Below are 26,543 nucleotides of genomic sequence, written 5' to 3' on the forward strand. Positions count from 1 at the left end.
TAAAAAAGGGGCTATTGAGAAGAGTGAGAAACGGTTTAAACACACATATTTACAATGATCCTTGGCTCCCTTCTTTAACCACCAAAAGAATAACTTCTTCCCCCTTTGGTTCAAGGAATTGATTTTGTTCATGATCTCATTAGTTGGGAGAATTTATGCTGGAAAAAATTGCAATTCTCTCCCTTCCCATTCTTTCATTCCTTATTCATGATTCTTGGATTTGGAGTGTAGAAAATTCTGGGATTTTTTCTGTCCGATCTACTTACCATTTGGCTAGGCAACTCACACTAATGTCCCCTTCTCCAGCTTCAACAACTTCTTTTTGGAAGGAGATTTGGACCATTCATACTCTCCCATCAAAAATTTTATTTGGAAATTGGGTCATGGGGCTGTTGCTCTTAACCAACCTCTGTTAGATAGAAAAAGTTCTCATTCACCGTACTGTTATATTTGTTGTTCAAATTTTGAAACAATTGCTCGTGCATTATTCTTCTACAATCATCCAAAAGCATGTTGGAAATTCTCTCCTTTGAGAATAGATGTGTTGGATTTTTTTGGTAATTCAATTCAAGAATGGATGACATTTATTCATACCCGATTTAGGAGTACTTCAAATATGAAATGGGTGGACACATTATGGTCTTCCTTTTTCATCTAGAAAAGCAGGAACATGTTTATATTTCAAGGAGAAATCCCCTCTTTTAATAAAATTGTTATCCAATTTTCAAGCTTAATTGCAGAATTGCAGGATGCTCTGGTGCTTTCTTCTTCACCCTCCCCCTCTTGCCAGGTTCCCTCTAGAAGCGTGGATGATGTTCACTCTCACCTCATTTACACTGATGCTGCTTGGGATGCCAACTCTTCTCAAGGGGGTCTCGGCTGCATTATTTGGACACCATCTGGTTCTTCTAGTGGCAAAATCTGTTGCTTGCTTCAATGCTTTTGCTACCTTGCTTGAATTGGAAGCAATTCGAGATGCAATTCTGCTTGCAACCTTGGAATTCGGCAAGTTCGCATTCACACTGATTTTAAACTTGTGGTTTGTGTACTTTTTGGGGGCAAATTACAGCTTAGATTGGTTATGCAAAGGTCTTCTTCATGAAATTTCAGTTTTTCGTACTTTTTTTTTTATTTGTTTAAGGTTGTATATATTAATAGACAGTGTTGTGAAAAAGTACAACGCAAGTGTACGCCGTCATAACAAGTAATATAATGATAAAAGATCGATCCCTTGAAGACTATATATTAAGTACCAAATTAATTATACCAATTTTATTTGAACAAATAATAAGGAAGATAATTATTCTAGACTATAATGCAAATTGAAATTGAAATTGAGATTTATTAATTGCTATAGACCTAGGGGTCAGATTTCACCATAACTAAGCATTCCCACCCTCTTATCCCTCTTTATAATTTGATAAATATTTTCCTGATTGATAGTCGAGATTCCCTTTCCTATCTACTAGTCTCTCTCGAGTACTAATAGAAATTCCCTCAATTGCTAACTCACTATATTTCTATGTGGGTTACAACAACTGAGAAATCATTAAACTCTATGGATTCCTATGTAACAACTACACAAACCATGTAGGTATATTTCTATCTTACATGTAATTCATGGCTTTTACTCCAATGAACTAGACACATAAATCCCCTCTCAGTTCATTATGATTAACAAATCAGTTGATTAGTGGCCAATGAATCAAAAGCATGAAGAATAGAAGTAAAAACTCAATCAAAGGAAACAATATTCAAAATTATATTGATGAATTCAAGAGTGGGAATTCAAAGATAGGCTACATCTGATGTCTAGAAAAACTAAATTAGTTCATACTAGAAACTAAAAACATTACAGAGGAGTTCAAGAACATTGAAAGAAGATCAAGAAAAACTTATTCCCAAGCTTCAGATCTCCAAAGCCAACCAAAGAGTCCTGGTTCGATCTCTCCGCTTATCCAAAGCTCCAAGAAGGTTCTTCCAGGTGTTCCAAAGCTCCCAAAAACGTCATCCCCTCTTCCTTGGCTTTGCTATCCTTTTATAGATTAATTAAACTCAGAGTTTGAATCAAACTCAGAGTTCTTATCTGACTTAACCAAGGAGTGTTTTGATGTATAAATCGGACTAACTTAGAGATCTTCAATTCATAAGCCCACCGTTGGATTTGAAGACCAAGACGTCGTGAAGCTCTCCTCCAAAAATCGGCTCGATCGGACACCATATGACCATCCGATGAAGATCTTGATCAAAACTGGACAGAGACACTCAAAAACGGGATTCTTCTATCTTTCTTATTTGAATTGGATTCTTCTTCTTCTTTTCCCTTCTTTGATCAAATCCTAAATAGGAAATAAAACATAGAAGCATGCAAGGACTCATTCTCTCTATGTTTTTGACTTGAGGTAGGACTCTTGCAATAATACCCAGATTTGATCGATAATTTCCTATACGTAAAAGTAATAAATCTTTATTAGAAATTGTTAGGAAATATATAAAATCATCAAAATTATAGAAATTAAAGGAAAGGGTGCAACATATTCATTTTCATATTATATTAGGGTAAATTGATATAAAACAATTGTAAATACATGGAAATATAGTAAATTAATCATATAAAATAACATGCATGAAATCAACTTATCGACCAGCAAAATTCCTTAGCTGATTTCCTTGCTTTGGGTGCAAAGAAACTATCTTTGTCACACGTTTGGTGATCGTCCCCACCCATCTTCATTATCGATCAAACCCTTGTTCTGACCAGGCAGATCTCCTGGAACTCTATTATTTGATATGATATTTCCCTTTTGTTAAAAATAAAATAAAATAAAAAAAGGTTTGCCTTTGTCTCTCTATTCTATTCTCTTTCTTTGTGGATTTTTTCTGTCTTTTTCTTCTTTTATACTCAATTTGTGTATTGTTTTCAAAGAAAATAAAAGAAAAACAAATAAAATATCAACATAGGGTTGTCAAAACCGAATCACACCAGCTCGTTATAATCCAAATCAGCTCGAATGAAACTTAATAGACCTTGTTTGGGATGGGGCCTGCACCTGTGAAATCCCACCTAACCCTAACCTGAACACCCTATTTGTTTTGGATGAAGAAGAGCTTGTTTGTTGTTTGACCTTGAAGTTGGACCTTGAGTACAGTGTTGTTATCTTTGGAAGGTCTTAGGAAGTCAGGTCAAACGTCTCCCTTAGTGTAGATCCAAAGACCCGTAGTGAAGGAAGAAGTCTTTGTGGGCCATCTCAATGGAAGACATGGTGCTTGATCCAAAACCCATGGAGATTGATGATGGAGTTCCCTACTTAGAAACCTTTTATGTCTTGGAAGGTCCATCAATCTTAGGTGTCACATTCACCCAGCCGGTACCCTATTTGGAATACCCGGGAATGTGATCCACAGTCCAAGGATCAAGAATCGAGGGACCATGCCTCCCACATACGCGATAACACAATCATGAACAATAATAACCAAGGTAAAAAGCAACTAATAATCGATATCATGAATAAGATAAGATTCGATAAATCAGAGTGCGGAAAATAGATAATGTCAATGTATAAGTGTGATCATAAAGATGAGAGGATAAGTGAAAATCACTCTCTCAAAGCAGCGGAAATGAAGTAATAATCAAGTTAATTACAATCCCATGTTTCAAAAGATAATCCGAGGAAAGTTAATTACATATCCAGTTGTTCCATAATAGACCAGGGAAATGGGGCACTAGACTAGGGTTTCTTCTGTCCTAATGATCGTCTCCTCATAGGTATGGATGAAGAAGGCCCAGCTCTGCCGCTTCCGCACTATCGTGGGGCTAACCCTGGTACGAAGAGTAATCCTCTTCTGCACCAAAACTCTGATCTTCATTGAAGCTACCACCCAGAGGGTAATATGCGGGATCAAAGTCCGTCTTGAAGAAGGCGCCATCAGAATCTTCGGTACCTGTAGGATAATCTAAAAATATTTGTACAAAAGGAATGAGTTCGAAGAACTTAGCAAGGTAGTTATTCCATAATTTAAAATCATACATATACAAAACATAACATAAATGCAATGTGATATGAAACATATGTTGCATATATGATTCTAACTCTATGAATGCTAGTCTCTATGGTAGACATGCTTTAAGTCATAGCACCATACTTCTTTGGGTTGTCAGTCACTCTCCCTCAACCCATTTCGTATCTTGGGAATACCGTGGTAATTGGGTACAGTTCTCTCAAACCATGGTAGGGAAATCGGTCACCGCTCTCTCACATCACCGTTTGGTTAAAGTACTGGCGCATGTCACAGTAAAGCCTAGCCCAATGCAAGTCATCTACTCAGTCGTATCAAGCCAGATCCAGATACATCCATTCCTCGCCCCTGGCTATCCTTTCCAGTATCCATCACACTAGAGTCAGCATAATCCCAGATTACGGACTCATCAACCCTATTGGTCATCCACAAATAGTAAACAGGAAGCTCTCATGTCCTCTCACGGATTGGTTACCGGTCTTGAGCGCCCGTGAGCCCAAGTCTAGCTATTTGCAACCCTACCAATAAATGGTCCCTTTCGGGTATCCATAGCATGGTTTATGTCCCCTACCGGATTGGTTACCGGCCTAGAGCTCCCATCAAACCATACACTACCACGGGTCGTTCAGTTTCAATGCCCTTCCGATTTGGGTCTGACATAACAAGGACAATCCTAGCCACACAACTAGACAATCCTATGTATGTCATCCAATAACCCGGGAAAGTGTTGATAGCACCTTCGGAGAACATCCCATACTATTCCCTCCGATGCCCAAGGATAGAAGTGTCAATAGGACACTCCCCAATCCCAAGTTATACGTAGGCAATCACATATTCAAGTTCATCATTTCTCATGCATTCAATACATCTTCATGATAAAAGTTAAATCATAATATTGAAATGATTCATCATAGACACAAGTTGTCACATCCTCCCAGCCGGTACCCTATATGGCATACCCGAGAGTGTGATCCACAGCCCGAAGATCAGGTATCGAGTAATCAACCTCCCACATAAACAATAACATAATCATGAACAATAACAATAAAAGTGCGGAAGATAAACCATAGATCCAATAAGGAAAGAATGAATCATATATAAATCAGAGTACTAAATATAATCAGAGTGTCAAAAACAGATAAGTAAAGTGAGGCAAAAATCCCACTCTACAACCAGCGGAAAAATAGTTCTAAAAGAGAATAAGCAAGACAGAATCTAATCCCAGTAGCAAGTACAATGGGTAACTAAATTATTCTCCACTTTATAGACAACATCCCTATAAGTATAAATCTCATAAACGGCACAAGGGCGCTTCCACTCAATGGTCGGACTAAGCATCGTACGGAGCATAACCACTTGCAGGATCTTCAGTGTAATTGTTGTAACCGCAATCACCTTCCTGGAGATATGCCTCTTCGCCTTGCGCTTCTTCATAGGGACCGTCATAATATTCAGTACCTGCAGAATAGTCTAACAAACATTGTACAATAAAGGAATGAGTTTCAAAGAAACTCAATAAGGCAGTTAAATCCATAATAACATAAATGGCAGGATTTCAGAACAAACATAAATGCAATATGGTATGAGACAAGCAATGAATGAATGAATCTAACTCTACATATGCTGGTCTCTATTGGCAGACATGCTTTAAGTCATAGCACCGTACTTCTTTAGGAAGGTCTCAATCACTCATCATTAGTTGGTAATGGGTCCGGCATCCCTCGGGACATTCCATGGCTGGGGGTTAAGTCACCACTCTCTCACATCACCATTGGTCTAAGTACCGGCGCATGTCAGGGTTAAGCCTAGCCAAATGCAAGTCTTCTACTTAGTTACATCAAGTCAAATCCAGATACGTCCATTCCTCGTCCCTGACGATCCTTTCCGGTATCCTTCACACTAGAGTCCTCATAGTCCCTGACTACGGACTCATCAACCCTATTGATCATCCACATATGGTAAACGGGAAGCTCTCACGTCCTCTCACGGGTTGGTTACCGGTCTTGAGCGCCCGTGAGCCCAAGTCTAACCATATGCAACCCTACCAATAAATGGCCCCCACAATGTGATTCCTGTCCTCTCACCGGGTTGGTTACCGGTCTTGAGCGCCCATGAATCCCCATTGCTACCACGGGTCGTTCGGTCTCAATACCCCTCCGATTAGGGTCTGACATAACAGGACATCCTAGCCAAACACTACTAGACAATCCTAGATATGTCATCCAACAGTTTAGGAAGGTGTCCATAGGGCATCTCCGGAAACATCCCATAATATTCCCGTAGTAGTCCAAGGACAGAAGTGTCAAAAGGACACCTCTCCTTTCCAAACCATACTTAAGCATACACATGCATCAATTCATATCATCACATATATGGTAACTCCATATATGGAAAGAAATCAATAATTACAATCACTTTGTACATAATTGGTAAGTAAATCATACATGAGTCAATTCAATATGATTAAGTAATGCTACTGTAATCAAGGTTATGCAACAGTAGTATATCATTGTAAGAATCTAATTAAGGAAGCAAATCAATGATATTCAAATATAGAAACTAGGTTCATGCTATCTATGTTGTTAAAGAAGTAACCATCCTTACCTTTTATAACTCGCAAAGGAATCCTAAGAAATCAAGTAAGATCTTGGCAAACTTGAGAAGAAGGTCCTAAACAAGTGTATACAACATATTAGGAAAGATCCCTAACAGAAAAGATATCAAAACATCCAACACGAGACCAATTCGGAGTTGTTGTACTCATTGGTCGAGTGGATTGGTCGATGGTCCGGTCGACCAATCGATCGACCAATGCAGATAGATAACCCTAAAAAAACAGAGTTTTAAGATATAAAATCCGAATTTGGTGGTTCAAAAGGGTACTAATCAAGGGGTAAACTACATCAGTAGTATCCTAACATATAGGGGACCTCAAAACACTAATCCAATCAAGCCATCAAGATCCAAATTAGGAAACAAAAAGTTACCATAATTAGATCAACCATGGATCTTGAAGAATTCAAGATAGAAATCAAAGACAAGAACAATAGGAGAATGGATCATTGCTTCAGGTAAAGGTATCATGAAAAGCATACTTAGATCTTCAAGGAAATAGGCTTAAAAGCATAAATCTAAATAAGGAAACAAAACCTACCATATATGTAACTATCATGATTCATGAAGAAAACATGGTATGGTAGAAGAGGAACAACTAGAGATTGATAGATCATAGATCATGAAAAGAAAACACAGCAATTGACTACTAACATGATCAATATAGAAGATCTAAGGAGATCGGAATTCAGATCGAAGTTAAACAAAGACTAGATCATGGTTTGATCATGATTCCTTCAAAAGCTTGCAATGATCATGGTTAAGATCATTGTTCTAGCCATTAATCCTTAGGATGATCATGAGAGACAAGTCCAGAGATGTTTGCAACAGAGAATGCAGCATCTCCTCTACTGTCTCAACTCAAAAAGGAAAGAAAAACAGAGATGGAGGAGAAGAAGAGAGTGTAGACATACCTTTGATGCAAAAGGAAGAGTTTTGACGAAGATCCGTCAAGAAAATCACCAAGGATGCAAGGGAGATGACTTGCAGAGGTCTTTGGTTCGTTCCAAAGAGTTTGGAGGCAGCAAATACGAAGTAGACTCGAGATTGGACTTAAATAGAGCAAGCAAAACCTAATTGCCAAAGACAGCACTCATTGGTCGAGTGGATTGGTCGATCGGGTCCATCGACCAATCGATCGACCAATGCCGACAAAGAAATCCAAAGCAGGGAATTGAAGACCCAGATCAAATCCAATCCTAAAGGGGTTTTGCACACATAACAAGTGACTTACCTAATAGGTAGAAATGCCTTCAAACCAAGATAGAGAGCACTCCAAGTCCATCAACTAATCCGATCTTCATCAAGGTTCAGTTTCAATAAATAGAACTTCATCATCAACTCTCATGGATTCAAAGCCAGACACCAAGTCCTCCACTAGGATGGCCCAAAGCTGACTTCTTACTTTACTTCGGGTCACTGGACCTACAAATAACAAGGTTTACGGGTCAAGGTTAGGGCTGGGTTTTACACAAGTAATCAAGAATAATAAATTAATATGACAAGAGTATATGGATCGCAATACTACTGTCCTAAAACATGTATAATAGTCTTATAATAATTAAAAGCAAATCAAGAGACTATGTTCTGTAAGTATAAGCACAAATCATAAGTTTATGGCCTATATGTTTATGGAGATAACCATCCTTACCTTAGGTTGAGTTGATGATGAATTGAGAATTACCAAGAAATGGTCCAAAAGAAATGTTAAGACCCTAAACAAACATCAATAATAAGTTAGAGAAGAAATAGGGAAGATCGGATGTTAAACGGGTCAAAACTAGCTAAGGTTGCTGTCAGCAACAACTTTGGTCGATGGTCTTTGGTCGATGGCATCGACCAAAACTTCTTCGGGATAGAATAGTGGATTTTGGGGGTTTTGATCCGAAATTGGTTTTCCGGGGTTCGGATTGATCCGGAATGAGGACACTACAAATCAAGGAACTAACATAATCCAATGGTCTAAATAGAAAGCCCCAAATTGAGCTACCAAGTTCAAGAGGCAAGCATCATAGCATGGATTGAAATTGGTTGCATTGACATTGAAAAGGCATGCATTAGCTAAGGGAACTTATAGAAATTCGATTAGAATCATATGCTAGTGATAAACATGTACATAGCATACTACACAACTCAGTTGTGTACAAAATGGCATGATGTTAAGAGGAAAATCAAAGAATGTATATGCTAGGCTTGAGATGGAGGCATAGTATCAATAGATAGTTTAGAGAATCATAGGTTAAGCAAGGGTGGACACTTGGAGTGATGGTTGCAAGGTTGCAGCAACATCTAGAAGGTCTCAACAGCAAAAGAGGGAAAGAAAAAAATAGAAAAAGATAGAATAGAGAGTGGAATGATGAATCATACTTTGTAGTTGTAGATGGAGACAAGAAACAAAGATGAACAATGAGTTTTGGTGGAGTATTCTTCACAAATGCCTAAGAGTTGCTTTGGGAAGCTCCCCCCACATTCTCAGGAGTGAAAATGATTGCAATAGGGCTCAAAACACGAGGCTAGTATAAATAGAATAGGGAATATTCCAAAGAATCATTAACTTGGCTGACTGGGAAACTTTGGTCGATGGTCCTTGGTCGATGGCATCGACCAAAGAGGATCGACCAAAATATAAATCAACAGAAAAGTCAGGTTTAGTTCAACAACTTCACACAGGGTTTTGGGAGGCTATACAAGGTCAAATTGAGTGGGGTTTTCTTCTACAATTCAATCAAGAAGTCTAGTTTCGGGGAATACCTTTGGATTGTGCACGGGAGGTCATTAGGTATTTCAACTAAATCATTCATCTCCGATGCGCAGACTTTCATTAAACACCGACAATGTACTCAAGCAAGGGGTATCATCGCAATGTCCATGGGCTCGGTCTCCAACTCATAATTATCAATCAAAAGGGTCCATAAGTTTCGTCTACCACCGTTTCAGATCTTCGGACCCAAATACAACAGTGGATCCGGGTTAGGGTCAGGGTTAGAATAGGCTGGATATTACACTAAGTAAGTTGTTTGTTGAGTCAGGAGAAGCCCCATCGAAAATCTTGACGTTTGGAGCTTCAAATCCCTATTTTTGGGCTTGCTGTCAACCTGGGTCTACTGGGCCAATTGACCCAGCCAAGTTGCTCAGTGATAGGGGCTAATGTGTAATTTCTGGATTTTTAGGGTTTTTGAAGCTCTATTTATTACAATTTTGTGGTGATTAGCCCCATTATGTTTCTAAGCCTCTGGAGAATGTGTGAAGGACCTTAAAACCTCCTCTTTGAAGCCAAGGAAGATCCCCAAGCATCCGTTAGAGTTTCTCCGTCGAATCTTCTTCTTCAAGGTTAATAATCGATTTGTTTCTCTCTAGATCTATTATCTCTTCTATTTCTTCTAATTTTTTTGATTGTGAGGAAGGTATTACACTTCTGCAATGGCCTATTTCTCTGATCCTCATAGTCTTAGAATGAATCCCCATTCACTCTATGTTTCTGTGAAGCCATATGGTGATGTTCCATGTTTTTGACCTTCCATGAGTCATGTGTAACAACCCCCGTATTTCTAACCCGCAATCCATATTGCAGGTCCAAGAACCTGAAGGTCTGGCTGGGTAAATTTGTGGAGTCTCCAGATAGAAGTCCATGATCCATACCTTGAACCCATGGATCTGGATTCTTTGGTTGAAGAGCCTGCTTTGCTTGGTAGTTGGACCTCTAGAAGGCAAGTGGTGTCTGGAGATGTCCGGAATGAAGGTAAGACCTCCCCCATGTGTTGATTAGGGTTAGGTTGTACTTGGACTTCAACCCCCTGAGCAAAGCAACCTTGTATAGCAATATACTAGGGGGCCGTTGCTAGTGGCGGTTGATTGAACCAAGCGACCGCCTGGTCCTGGTTGCAGGTTTTGCCCTATTTTGCCCCCAGACTTCTATAATTAGCAACCCTTGCCTCTTTTACAAATATTATATTCGAGATTGCTGTTTTTGGAGGTTAGGCAGCAGTAGAGACTTGCTGGAAGGTGAGCGAAGTGTTGCTGGTGATCTAGAAGCTTTTCCCTCCTTTTCTTGTTGATCTAGTTGAGGTAAGTGACTCCATGTTCACTCATTCTCTACCCTCGTCTATGATTAAAGTAGATTTGTTTCCCTCTTTGGTTGTTCATGATTCTCTCATTACAGTACCTACCTTTTTAATGCTCTTGATGAGATCAGGTCCAAAAATGAAACCTTGCTTTCGTGAAAATGATTGATCTAATCAAGGGGACAAATTTGGGTAATAAATTTGTGTTAATTGTTAGGTTTCGTGTTATCCCTTGGTTACGGGTGTGTTAGTTTCGAAATTCGGATTGAGATTATCCCAAAATCGGATTGAAAACGGATGATTAAAAGCTTGAGTTTCGAATTGAACTCACTGTTTTTGGGGCGGTTGCTCAAGGCGGTCACTTGAGCCGAGCGACCGGCCCAAGCGATCGGCTGGTTTCAAGAGAGCAAGTAACTTCTGGCTTTTGTCCAATTTGATTCATTTGACTTACATATTATTCTAACCCCGTTTATAGGTGTCCTCTGTTTCAAGAAAAAGTTTTATAATTGTTTCTGATTTGCAATCTAAAGGATTTCTACTTATTTACAGGTAAGGACATACAATCTTATCTATATGTAATGACTTGAACATGCTAGTCCAGTGTCTTCCAATACTATTCTTTCATTGTATATAATATTGTAACCATGATATAGCATGTTGATCTTATTATATGTTTGTTGTTTGTATTGTCTTTCATATACTTTATCAATTATGAATGTGGTATGATGACGATTGATGTATTGTGGTTTTTATGGAAAGGGTATTCCATTGGGATATTTTGGCTTGAGATATCAGAGGGTTATGGTATGGGACACATGCTCGCTAATGTTTCCAACACTATCATAACTATTGGATGACATACATAGGTAGAGTCTATAGTTGCATGGCTAGGTACCCCACATACTACTACCCTTTCAGTAGGGGAATTGAAGCCGGATGACCCGTGACGACATCCTACAGCGGTAACAAGTCCGTGCAGAGACTCAGTGGTCCACTATTGGTCATACAATGGTAGGGTTGCATATGTTAGGGTTGGGCTCATGGACGTCCAAGGAGCGGACCGGGTGTCGTGAGGAGTCATGAGAACTTTCCGCCCCAACAATATGTGGATGACCATAGGGTTATGGAATGGAGTCCAATAGCGGTAGCCAGTCCGTGAGGGTTTTCATTCCTAGGTTGCGAAGGATACTGAACCGAGAGTCAAGTGTGGACCTACCCTTTTTACCCAGGATCCCTACAGAGGTACCCAGTCCTTTTCAGATCAGAGTGACTAGACCTACCCAGAGGAGGGCTGGTGTATATCTTAAAGCTTGTCAACTGTTAGAGACTTGTACAGTTAAATCTTAGTAGTGTTCATACTTTGCACTTCATATATATCATATATTCATTTCTAATGGTGTTGACATACGGATGAGAATTATTGTTGTTCTTACGAAGCTCATCAGAACTCATTCCTTTATTTTTTTTTTTATGTTATATTAGCTTGTACAGATGGAGGATATTTTACCGGAAGATGGATTGGTTTCCCATGAAGGAGCCTTCTCGTATGAAGAGGATGTAGCACCGACAATGGGAAATGGAGATAGCTTGTGCGGGAGCTCCTGTGAGTGCATGGAATGCGCTTATAGCACCAATTGATGGGCGCACGTCACCAGACAATTTGCCCATCATCTAGAAAAGAATTGGAGAACCCCTCACCTTGATAAACTTGAGTCCAAGTTCTTAGCTTTAGAGAAAGAAACCAGAAAGAAACTTATTTAAACATTTTGAATTGCTTCCGCTGAACTCATTATTCTTTTGATAGTTTATTCTTTCCTTGATTATTTTATTGGAGTATTTGGACTCTTTTTATCCTTTTATTTAATTATTGAACTTATTCTTGCTCACGATTATCTTTACTTGCATTTATTATTATTGATGGGTAAGATCGTGGATCCTGTGACAGATCACTCGCACGAGTTGTCGGGCAGTAACCGAGACCGGCGGGTGGGGTGTGACACCATGAGTTACTCTCTCTTTGTCTTTTATCTACCTCTGTGATTGTGTAGAAGGTCTCATGACATTGCTTTTGACCTCTCCTTATATCCCCATAATTTTTGGGTGAATCCCTTTTCCCTTTTCCCTTTGTGAATCTACTTTGGGTTTGTTTTGAAGGAAGTTTTAAGGTAACCTTCAAGAAGGGGTATCCATTCCCTTTTCTTTTTCTTGTCAGACCCTTCCCACTACCAATTCTTGATTTTGAAATACTATTCTTTCTTTCCTAGGGTGAAACCCCTTTCTCTTTAGTCTTCCAGTGAGATACACGGACTCTCTTAGGTAAAACCTAATTGTTATGGTTTAGAACTCTATTCCATTGACCATGTTTGATGCTTAGACCTTCATAGATAGTCTTAGTATGTTTCTGGGGAACTTCCCTTCAAATTTCGGAGTAATCAGACTTCAAACAAAGAAGTTATGACCGATTTAGGGTTTTCTGCTCTGTACTATTCACTGGGTCGACTTCCTAGGTCGACTGGGCCAAGCTGTCACACCCCGCCCGCCGGCCTTGGTTACCCGCCCGACAACCCATGGGTGCGATCCATCACAGGATCCACAGTTTTAGTCTATCAATAATAATAAATACAAATACATGTAATCAAGAGCAAGAATAGTGCAATAATTAATAAAAAGTTACAGGAGTCCAAATATTCCAATAAATATCCAAGAAATAGCCAAAGGAAAGAATCAAGAATCAAATGTAATATCGAGTTCAGCGGAAGCAAAATAAATAAACTAAATAATTTTCTTTTTAGTTTCTTTTCCTTGATCTAAATAATATTTCTCAAGAATAATAAGGAAAGGGGGTCCTCCAGTCTTCATCTATACACTCCTCAAATATCCTTGCAATCTGCCTCCTTCGGCCATCAATGGATTGCTAAAAGTGCACACAAGCATCTTCAGGAGGCTCCATGCTCTGCAAGTTCATGTACCACTGTCTGTCTCACATCAGCTTCATACGAGAAGGCTCTTTCATATGAATCATGTCCAACTTCCGACGTTGAGCCACCATCTGTACAACTCATATAATATATACAATGAAAGGAGTGAGTTCTAACGAACTCAGTAAGGAACAGACAATTCTCATATATATGTCAATACAATCCACGAATGCATTTATGAAATGATATGGATTATATGCATAAATATGAATGCTACTAAGATCTAACTATGCAAGTCTCTAATAGCTGACATGCTTTAAGATATACACCAGCCCTCCTCTGGGTAGGTCTAGTCACTCTGATCCGGCAAGGGCTGGTTACCTCTGCAGGGATCCTGGGCAAAGGGGTAAGTCCACACCTGGCTCTCAAACCATAGCTGGGGGTTAAGTCAACACTCTCTCACCATGACCATTGGCAATGAGTACTAGCGCATGTCGGGGTTTCTAATCCAATGCAAGTCATAATGGTAACATACTATATGAAGTCCAGATACTTCCCCTATGGCACCAACCAACTCGGTTCAGTATCCTTCGCAACCTAGGAGTGAGAACCCTCACAGACTGGCTACCGCTGTTCAACTCCACTCTTTAACCCTATGGTCATCCACATATTGTTGGGGCGGATGCTCTCATGACTCCTCATGACACCCGGTCCATTCCTTGGACATCCATGAGCCCAACCCTACCATTGCATGACCAACAGTGGAAAAACGTCACATCACTGTCATCACGGGTCACTCGGCTTCAATTCCCCTGCCGAAAGGGTAATAGTGTAACAACCCCCATATTTCTAACCCGAGATCCGTATTTCAGGTCCGAGAACCCGAGGGTCTAGTCGGGTGAACTTGTGGAGTATCCAGATTGAAGCCCATGATCCATACCCTGGACCCATGGATCTGGATCCATTATCTGAAGAGCCTACCTTGGTTGGATTTTGGAATTCTGAAAGTCAGGTGTTGTTGAGAGATGTCCAGAATGAAGGTAAGATCTCCCCCATCTCTTATTTAGGGCTAGGTTGGCCTTGGGTATCAACCCCCTAGTAAAAGCACCCTTGTATGGCAAATTACATGGGGGCGGTTACTAGTGGCGGTCGCTCAACCTAAGCGACCGGCCCAAGCGACCGTCCAGTCTGTTTTCGGGGATTTTGCCCTATTTTGCCCCCTGACTTCTATAAAAGGCAACCTCGGTCTAATTAACGAATACTTTATTCGTGGTTGCTTATTTGGGAGGTTAGACGGCTGCAGGGAAGATCCGAAAGAGTCTCTGGAGTACTGACAGTGACTTGGAAGATCAATTCTTTCCTTCTCTGACTCTCTGGCGTGATGTATTGAATTAATCCTTCGTTCTTTACTCTCTTTGTCCCTTAAATTAGTATTAACCCTTTTTCCCTCGTCTTTGTGATTACCCCCTTGGATATTTTAACTCTCTTTTTAATCTACTTGAGATGGAATAACCGTAAACGAAACCCTGTTTCCGTGAGAAGGTTAATCCAGTCAAGGGGAGGGTTATGGGTAATCTATTGATGGTAATGGTTAGTTTTCCCTCACCCTTTTGGCTTAGGGAGTGTTTGATTCGAGACTTAGGTCAAGATTACTCGAAATCCGAATTGAAATTGAGTAATCAGAAGCCTGAGTTTCGGATTGAAACTCACTATTTTTGGGGCGGTCACTAGTGGCGGTCGCTCAACCTAAGCGACCGGCCCAAGCGACCGACCGGTAAACAAAGACCAAATGGTTTTTGGTTCTGATTCAAATTGATTCATTTAACTTGTGTGCTACTGTAACCCTGTATATAGGTAACTACTGTTTGAAAGAAAAGCCATATAATTGTTATCGGATTTCATTTTACGTACAATCTTATTATATGCAGGTAAGGACAATTCATCCTATCTCCTGAATAGACTTATAATATGTTAATCTAGTGTATATCTGAAATCATATTTCTTTACATATGCTGCTGTTTATATGTTTTGTATAGAAATCATATTACTTTACTGTTGTTTGCCTTAATTACACACATATTGTATTGATTATTGATGTTATGGATTGATGGTAGTTGGTATATGGTTCTGATAGATGAGGTATCTATTTTGGGATATCTTGGCTAGGGATATCAAGAGGCTGTGGAATGGGACACATGCCTGCTGATGTCTCCAACACTGTCTTTACTGTTTGATGGCATTATTTAGGTAGAGTCTAGATTGCATGGTTAGGTACCCCACATGCTACTACCCTTTCGATAGGGGGATTGAAACCGAGTGACCTTTGATGACAGTGATGTGACTTGGTGGTCCACTGTTAGTCATATAAATGGTAGGGTTGCATATGTTAGGGTTGGGCTCATGGATGTCCAAGGATCAGACCGGGTGTCGTGAGGAATCATGAGAGTATCCGCCCCAATAATATGTGGATGACCATAAGGTTAAGGAGTGGAGTCCAACAGAGGTATCCAGTCTGTCAGGATTCTCTCTCCTAGGTTGCGAAGGATACTGAACCGAGTTGGTTGGTGCCATAGGGGATGTATCTAGACTTCATGTAGACATGTAAGCACTATGACCTTGCATTGGATTAGAAACCCCGACATGCGCCAGTACTCATTACCAACGGTCGTGGTAAGAGAGTGTTGACTTAACCCCCAGCCATGGAATTGAGAGCCAAGTGTGGACTTTCCCTTTTTCCCAGGATCCCTATAGAGGTAGCCAGTCCTTGTCGGATCAAAATGATGAGACTTACCCAGAGGAGGGCTGGTGTATAACTTAAAGCATGTCAACTATTAGAGACCTGCATAGTTAGAAATCATAGTATCATTCATGTTTTGCATTCACTTATATTATTCATGTATCTTGGCATTATTGGATATATTGATGGGATGTTGATTGTTTCTTACTGAGTTCTTAGAACTCACGTCTTTATTTTGTATTGTTTATTAGCCTACACAGAAGAAGGAACTTTACAGGAAGATGGACTGGTTTCCTATGAAGGAACCATCCCGCATGAAGAAAATGTGGCACTGTCAATGGGAGATGGAAATAGCATGTGCGGGAGCTCCTGTAGCTGCATGGAGTGCGCTTATCGCACCTATTGATGATCAAAGGCGGAGGGTGGTCAGAAAGTTTGCTCGGCGAATAAAGTTGAATTGGAGAACACCTTACCTTGAGATCCATGAAAAAAACTTTTTAGATTTAGAAAAGGAAACTGGGAAGAAATTGATATAACCTTTTTGTTTACTTCCGCTGAAACCTTTATTCCATTTTATTCATTATTTCTTTCCTTTATTTATTGACATTGGAGTATTTTGGACTCCTGTAATTCATTTAATTCAGTTATTGAATAGTCTTTGCTCTTGATTATCTTTATTTGTCTTAAATATTGTTGATAGACTAAAACCTGGGGTCTTGGGGGGGGGGGGCCCCGGGGGGTGGGGGGGGGGGGGGGATGAGACCGACGGGTGGGGTGTGACAAATAGCATGTGGGGTACCTAGCCATGCAATTCTAGACTCTCCTAGATATGTCATCCAATAATCATGATAGTGCTAGAGGCATCAGTGAGCATGTGTCCCATACCATAGCTCTCTGATATCTCCAGCCAAGATATCCCAATGGAATACCCCTTCCATCACAACTACACTACATCACTCTTTATCATACCATGAACAGTTGTGCAATATCATAAAAGATGAAGTACATCAAAGAACACCACTAACAGCAAGTATACAATAAGATTCACATGCTTTATACAATTACAGCAAGTTACATGATCAAAGAATAGTAAATAGAACAGCTGAACCATCATGTATATGTAATTGCATATAAATAAGAATGCATGTCCTTACCTGTAATTTAGTAGAAGTCCTCTAACTTGCAATCCCAAAACTATTATATGACTTTTATTGAAACAAAGAACACCTAGGCATAGGGTTACAAGAATGTATAAGAGTCAAGAGTCAAAACAATTCAAAAATCAAACCTACACAGTCACTGGAAACCAGCCGGTTGCTTGTGGCGGTTGCTTAAGTTAAGCGACCTCCACAAGCGACCTCCCCTGTTTCAGACAGTTTCCAACTCCGATAATCAGACTTTTTATCATCCGATTTCATTCCGTTTAGGGATGATCTTAGTCCGAATTTCAAGCTTAATAGGTCTAGAGCAAAGGGGTAACAAGAAACCCTAAAATTAACCAAGATTTATTACCCAAATCATTCCCCTTGATGGGATCCATCCATTAAACAAATGCGGGGATTCGTTTCTGGACAGGATCTCATCAAGAACATTGAAAAGGGAGATACAAGTAATCAATTGGGTAACCACTAACAAAATGGGGATGGGTTCATATCAACCAGAGGTTAAAAAGAAGAGAATAGCATATGGAGATTCATTACCTTAATCAGAATCACCAAGAATAGAAGAGAAAAGGTTCCATATCATTAACAGCACTTCGCCCACCTTCTAGCACGTTTCCACTGCGGCCTAATCGCCCAAAATAGCAATCCCGAACATAATAATGCATTAATAGGGCGAGGGATGCTATTTATAACGAATAGGGGGGAAAATAGGGCATTTTCTCACAAGCAGAACTGCGCTTAAGGCGGTCGCTTGGTTTAATCAACCGCCACTAGCAACCGCCCCCAAGTATATTGCTATACAAGGGTGCTTTGCTTAGGGGATTGAAACCCAAACACAACCTAGCCCTAAATAACACATGGGGGATGTCTTACCTTCATTCCGGACATCTCCAAACACCACATGCCTTCTACCGGAGATCCAACTTCCCAGTAAGGCAAATTCTTCAATAAGAGAATCCAGATCCATGGGTTCTGGATATGGATCATGGACTCCTATCTGGACACTCCCCAAAATTAATCCAACTAGACCTTCGGGTTCTCGGACCTACAATACGGATCCCGGGTTAGAAAAATGGGGGTTGTTACACAAGCTGCCCAGCCAATCGACCCTCTGAGTCAGTAACTCCAATTTTGCTCTGTTTTGCTTCCATTTCGTCTCCAATCGTTAGGGTTTGTTTCTTATGTTCAATAAATATTTGTTTAGGATTATCTTGGTGATCTTGGAATTGCCCGTTGATCTCTTTCTTGAAGTTTACGAAGTCAAATTCAAGGTGAGTACTCCACTCACAATATGCATATTTACATACCTTGTTATGATATGGTTCGAATGCATGAGTTTGCTAATGTTGTTTTACTTTCTTTACATTATATTACCTCTGTAACTACAGTTGCATGTTCATATTAATATTTACATATTAGAATTGATTATGGAGTATGTGAATGTGATTTGGACTGTGATGTGAATGTGATATGTATGGAACCATGATATGATGTGAATGCCTAGGTTCTTAGCCAAAAAAAAAAAAAAAAGCCTAGGTTGTAGTTGTGAATTGGGAATGCCCTTTTGGTGTTTCTGTCTCTGGACACTAGTGGAGGTGGTATGAGATGCTTTCTTATGGTGCCCTTTGGCGCTTTCCCTGACCACTGGTTCAAATACTTAGGATTGGTCTATAAATGTTTGGCTAGGAAACCCCTGTCATATCTAACCCTATCGGAAAGGAAATTGAGACCGAATGACCTGTGGAAACAATGGGGATTTGTGGGCACTCAAGACTGGCAATCAACCCATGAGAGAACATGAATCACATTGTGGGGGGTCGGGTTGCATGTGGTAGACTTGGGCTCATGGGCACTCGAGATTGCGGGAAGCATGAGAGGACTCGAGAGCTTCTCGTTTACTATGTGTGGATGACCAATAGGGTTAAGAGTCTACATAGCCGGGAAGGAGACAGTGACTCTAGTGGGAAAGGTACCAAAAAGGATCGCAGGAAGCAAGGAATGGACGTATCTAACCCTGAGTAGATGTTACTCAGTAGTTGACTTGCATTGGGCTAAGATTAACCCGGTACACGCGTCAATATTCAGACCAATGGTGATGTGAGAGAGTGTTGGCCTAAACCCCAACCAAGGTATGTCCGGGAAGGTTTCAGGACCCAATTACCAAACGGAAAACCCATGATGCCGAAAAGGTTGAGGTAGAGTGATTTGAGACCCACCCAAAGGAGTATGGTGCTATGACTTAAAGCGTGTCTACTAATAGAGACCAACATACATAGAGTTAAAAGCATACTTGCACTTATTGTTTCATATCATTGCATTTATGTTTGCCTTTAATTGTGTTTGAAGATGTTTGTTGTGATTGGACTACTTGCTAAGTTCTTTTTGAGCTTACCCTTCGGGGGACATGATTTTAGTTGCTTTTGTAGGAATGGTGCAGTACGGAGGACCCTTTCTTACTTGGTGCAGCTTCGGAAATCCTTGAAGAAGGTCATGACCAGTGGTGTGACCAGCACACAGGTTTGGACTACATTGATGGCTCCTATTGACGGCAGTCGGCATCGTCTTATTTGCCGATGGGATCGTGAGCTAGAGGCTGACTCGAAGTTACAAGAGCACAACCCTACGGTGAAGAAGATGAAGACTGAAGAAGAAGAAGAAGAAGAAGAAGAGCCGACAGAAGATTTTGACTAGTTTACTTTGTTCTTCTAGACTTATATTTTAATTCTAATAGCTTTAGACTTTGCTTAGGTTTTCGATCTACCTTTCACGTTTGTTTGTGGGGTATATTTCCGCTATACTCTACAGTTATCTTTTGATTTGTACCTTATTATCTGCACTCTGATGTTCTTTTGTGATCCTTCTGAGATCCTTTTTTGATTTTATTATTAAATTACTTGAATACAATGATTTATTCTTGCTTTTGATTATGTTATTGTACTAAGTGGATATGATCGTTCTTAAACTTGATCTTTGGGGCTGTGGATCACACCTTCGAGTATTCCAAATAGGGTATCGACTGGAGGGATGTGACAGCACTAGCTCGAAATCAAACTACAACCCTTTATAATCTATTTTATAGACTTACATTAAATACTGTTTGGATCGTCGTATTACCACTAGGTAGTTCGTATAGACAATTAAAAAAATTAAGCATGAATTCAAAGATTGAATAGTCATTTTACTACTTGTAAAGGACAATCAGAAGGATTAAGTATGAATGTCCAATTGAATGTATTAAGTTTGTTAAAAATGAATAAATATTTATTCAAACCAAAGATATTTCTTTTGCATATCAAACTAAATACCAACAAAAAAAGAGCTGGATTTGATAGTAGGGGTAAAAAAAAATTATTCTCACATAACAAAACCCCAATTTCAAGACAATTAATAATAGCACAAGATGAAATTTAAAAAGGTTTTTAGTTTGAGGACTTGTTTCTAGATGACCATTGGATGAAACTTGAGGAATGAGCTTGCAGACTCTATGTTACTACTTACTATTTGGGTTCTTGATTTTTATAAAGTGGGTAGGTTTTCTACAATGTGGAATGACTTTTAATTTTTTAATAGAAATTGATCGATAACAATTTTGCTTTGTATAGAATTTTGTCTTTTGTTGTAGGATGCTTGACTATTTTCTGTTGTTCTTTTTCTTGCTTGTCATAAATCATTAGCCCAAACTGTTAGGGCCTGTTTGGTTACATGAATCTAAGAATTATACCCGTTTGGTTGTAAAAATCTCTAAATTCATGAAATCTAGAGATTTACATTTTTACACTAAAAACGTGAATCTGTAGATTTATGGGTACGGGGTGAAATCCAGAGATTTCAAAAAAGCTATAGATTTGCACATTCACAAAAATCACGTCGATCAAATAATTTTTTAGGATGAATCCACTGATTTCATTCCACAACTAAACATTTAATTTTATAAATTATGACTATAGATTTGAAATCTCTAGATATTTGAAATCTCCAGACTCTTGTAAGCAAACAGGCCCTTAGTTAACTCGAGTCTAAACCACTAGCCACACCATTAGTCAGCCTACACCTAAACTAAAACTGATCTGACACCATTATTTTACTAACAAGCCATGTATGGGCTGAGTGTTTTTATCCCAATACCGCCCCCACAAACACGGTTGACACACTACAAATATTAGGGATAAACATAAAATTTTCCAATTAAATAATATAATAATATAAAATGAAGTGCTCATCAAAATTTTCTTGATTTTATAAGACCATTTTCCCAGATTTTTATTTGCGGTAGCCGTTGTTGCCAATAGCGGACGCCCTAGATTTTGCTATGTGTATTAGACAGTTGTAATTAAAAGTATAGGGTTTAATTGTAAATATAACTTCTTCTTTTTTACACTAAAAGTTTTTTAATTTTTTAAATTTACAAAAGAAACCCCTATTACTCTTTGGCTTCCATCGAAGACTCAGATTTAACGAACCTCTTAGCTGGAAGGAAAACGAATGACATGCTCGATGCTAACCAACCAATAGTTGATATGTTTCTTGGAGCCAATCTCTCCTGGAAGAATGAAACCAACAGTGATGGAACCAACACTTCTCGCGCGTTCGTTCTGAAGATTAGGGAGAGAGATAAGCGTCGGATAATCCATCCTTACCTGCAACACATCTATACTGTCACACCCCACCCAGCCGGATCCGGTCATACCCGAATACCCGTGGGGGTGATACACCGCAAGATCCAGGTTCAGTGACAAATCCATACAAAACATGATATAGCATAATTAAATGGACAAGAATAAATCAAGTTCAAGTAATAAATTATCAAAATCGAAATAATGGTTACAGTCATCCATTACTTCAAAATAAAAGGTATAACATCAGAGTTTTGAAAAGAAAAGAGAGTAGTTTTATTCACAGCGGAAAACTAAACTAAACTAAACTTGTTCTTTAATGGAATCCAATCCAAAAGAACAGTCTTGATACTGGCATGAAGCTCCATGTGCGTCCACTTCTTCTTCGATCACTCCTTCAAGAAGACATATTGGTAACGCATCCTCCATTTGGAAGAAGTCCTCAATAACCTGCAGCATAATCTAAAAGGAATGAGTTCAACAGAACTCAGTGAGGTCAACTCAACATCATATCACACATTCATTCTCAAGATTCCACACCACACATATAACATGAATATAAATAATGTAAGTAATGACAATGATATGATATGTGAATGATTATGCTGCTAACTCTATCATGAAGTCTCTATGGTAGACACGCATTAAGTCATACACCAGTCTTCTTTGGGCGGTCTCATCACTCTTCCCTCACTGCTCTAATGCACGTCTGTTGGGTTCTCTACGGTTGTTGTGTAAAGTCCTGTCAAGCCATGGTTGGGGATTAGGTCACCACTCTCTCACATCACCATTGGTATAAGATCTGACGCGTGTCAAGGATAATCTAGGCCAATGCAAAGTCATACGGTCTCGTACTACATGTGGTATAGATACTTCCCCTATGGCACCAACCAACTCGGTTCAGTATCCAATATCTCCCCTCATGCCTAGTGCCCTGTTGGTTCGATACTTTCCCACCTATAGTCAACGTATCCTATGGCACCAACCAACTCGGACTACGTTGACCCCTAACCCTATAGTCATCCACATATAATGGACAGGATGTTCTCCATGTCCTCTCACGGGTCATTTCACCGGTCTTGAGCGCCCATGAGCCCTTGTCTATTATATGCAACCCTACCATCTCATGATGACAGTGGGCCTGCTTGACACACAGGACCCTGCCACTAACATCACGGGTTAACTGGCTTCAATACCCCTGCCGAAAGGGTAGTAGTACTCATGAGGTCACCTAACCAAACACTTCTAGACATGCCCTAAATATGTAAATCAGTAATCAGGAAAGAGCCAAGGGCACCATAGGAATGCATCCCATACCGCCTCCTCTAGTATTCTATGGCAAGAAATGCCAAAAGGGCATTCCCCATTCCCAACCACAATATAAGCAATCATATAATATCATTAGGGCAATGGGTGAACCCACAACCCTAATAGAAAATACAAGGTAGAAGAAATAATAATATTTCTCCTCTCACACAATCACATTCCATTTCATAACAACAATAATAGATTTCAAAGCAAGGAGCAACATCAGAAGTAATAATAAACATAAATTATAGCAATTCATATTTAACAAAAGACATAAAATAACCACAAGATAATACTAAAGCAATACAAGATATCAATAATGAAAAGTAACTAACATCATTACACATGTAATATAAAGTTAAGTATATTCCTCACATTTTACTTTGTTCTTCCTCCAAATCCAAGAATCCACTCCCACAAATTAGTGATTAAAGATATATTAACCTATTTATGCAAAAGAAATAATTATCACAAATTAGAACCCATTTGGATTTCAAAAGATATCCTAAAATCTTCCCACAAAAACCGAAATCTGAAAACTAGGTTAAAAAGGGTAGTTCTCAACTACACTAGTGAATGGTCACTAATTTGCCACCAATTCGAAATCTAAACGAAACCAAATTTTGGGGAAAACTAATTGACAGCAAAAGGATCCTACGGGTACCTTCAATTTTATCCAATTTGACCAAAATCAAAATGCCCCAAAATTGGCTCTCATAAATCACCCGTGGGTAACCTAGAGAGTCAAATTCCAAAATCTTTTGCAAGGGGATAAACCAATACTCCCAAACTCAAGGGAAACATTAATATAAGAAAATATAAGCATCTAGGGTACATATCATTATTCCCTTTCATAGATCCCTTAAAATAAGATAAAAGAAATTACTCCCACAAACTAGGAAGGGACATTAATATAATAAAGGAAAGCATCCAAGATACCTAACAACCTTCCCTTTCAAGATCTCCACAAAAAAAGAGAAGATAAATTCTTGCCAACTATGATTAAAGGGAAGGGTTAAAGAAAACTAACCTTTCGTAGTAATTTTGCGAAGATTCCGATCACATACACCTTCAAAAGAATGGAAATCGCTCCTCTCTTTCGTTTCTCCTTTTCTCCAAAGCCTCCACCTTTTTCTAACCTCCAAAAATGTGTTTACGGATGAGATAAAACATAAATAGGGCTTAAAATCCGAGTTTCCAATTTTGCCCCTAAACAGAAAATGGGATGGGATTGGTTCACCCAAACGGCCCAACTTTTGGTCCATTTTTGGACCCCCAAACGAACTCCGATTTCAATGATATTTGGCTCGTTGGAAATCTCTTTCGACGATCTTCATTTTGGTACCTTATTTGCATCAATCAGATTCTCCATCACTGATCTACAAATATTCCAAAATTACCCTTTTTACACTATCGAGACTAATCTTCTCTCTTCACTTAAACTCTAGGAGAGTTTTTGAGTCATTACAAGGGTCATCTACCAACATTGGTTCAATTTCCAATCCTTCGGGCTCGAATTGAATGGTCCACAATTATCACCGAATCAAGACCCAGATTCTCGGTCTTAAAACCATGGGTTAAAGGGGTAGAAATCTGGGGGATTTCACACATACCATAACTGATGAAATTGAACAAAGGAAGAAGGACGTCAAGCTCTTCACCAATGCTGCCGAAACAGAGAATTACAATGCCGGTGGCGGCGAATGATGGAAATCCATGCTGTTCAACCATCCGTCCACCTTCGACACCGTTGCCATGGATTCTGATCTCAAGAATAGAATAAAGTCTGATCTCGAGTTGTTTCTCAAATCCAAACAGTATTACCATCGGCTCGGCCGCGTCTATAAGAGGGGCTACCTGCTCTATGGGCCGTCGGGTACCAGAAAGTCAACCTTCGTGGCCACCATGGCCAAATTCCTCTGTTACACGTGTACAATGTCAATCTCTCCATAGCATTCGACGATTCGGATCTGAAGATGCTTCTCTTACAAACTACAAGTAGATCTGTTATAGTCATCGAGGATCTCGATAGGTTCTTGAGTGAGAAATCAGTTGCAGTTAGTTTATCCGGTGTTCTGAATTTCATGGATGGGATATTCTCATGTTGTGGAGAAGAGGGAGTGATGGTGTTCACCCTGACCAGTAAAGATCACATCGACCCCGTCATTCTCACATCTGAAAGGATTGACACTCACATACACTTTCCTCTCTACGATTTCCTTGCTTTTAGTACGCTAGCAAACAACTATTTAGGGGTGGAGGAACACAAGCTCTTCCCTCAAGTGGAGATTTTCCAGGGCGGAGCCACTCTGAGCTCGACAGAGTTCAGGGAGATAATGATCGTGAACCGGAGCACACCAGTCGTGCACTGAAATCTGTGATCAGTGCTCTCCAGACTCACGAGGATGGAAGGAAGCAGCGATTGAACGAGAGTACTTCAAGGAACGGACGATTAGACGATGATGCTGGGGATCCAGGTGCATGCGCCAGCGGTGGCGGTGGCGCCGGCTTTGGTGGGGTTATTTGCAGGGAAAGCGTCCACACTGTGAGAGAGTTTAGGAAACTGTACAGATTGTGTTGTATTATTTTTAATATAATAAAATATGTTTCATTTTATTGGATTTGTAAGTGCGGAAAACTTTCTTTTATTTATTTTAGGAAAGTGTATTATTATACAGTCCCACATTGGAAACCGAGGTGTCGGAATCCAAGTTAATTAATAGGTACCACCTATTAACTCTAACTTATAATAATGAGACACGCCAGTGTGTGTGCAGTGTATGAGTGAGAACGGTATACCGTCCGAGCGAGCACGCGCAAGCGCGGCGTGGGCTATGGGCGTTTGTGGCGCACGCACTTAGCACCCTTGCATCGCTTCGAGCCAGATCAGATCTAAACCGTGTGTTATGGTCAACGGTAGATCTAGGGCGATGGAAGTAGATCCATAAATATAGTTTTGATGGTTCAATATGGACCGTTAGATCGTGCGGCCGAACGATCCGACGGCTCATATCTGAACGTCAGCATTCGTATCCCTACAAAGAGGTGCACCCATACGAACAGAATCATAAAACTGTTCAGTAGAGGCACCTCAATGCCTATAAATTCGTCTA

At 39.7% G+C, this 26,543-nt stretch overlaps 1 pseudogene; it reads left to right on the forward strand.

Annotated features, from left to right (window-relative positions):
- Window positions 1-26,543, forward strand: part of LOC148999101 (AAA-ATPase At2g46620-like) — a 57,456-nt pseudogene that overhangs the window by 27,649 nt on the left and 3,264 nt on the right.

This window comes from Hakea prostrata, unplaced genomic scaffold, assembly GCF_041222555.1.
Source record: "Hakea prostrata isolate BN-2017 unplaced genomic scaffold, UWA_Hpros_2 contig_42, whole genome shotgun sequence".
Classification (NCBI taxonomy): Eukaryota; Viridiplantae; Streptophyta; class Magnoliopsida; order Proteales; family Proteaceae; genus Hakea; species Hakea prostrata.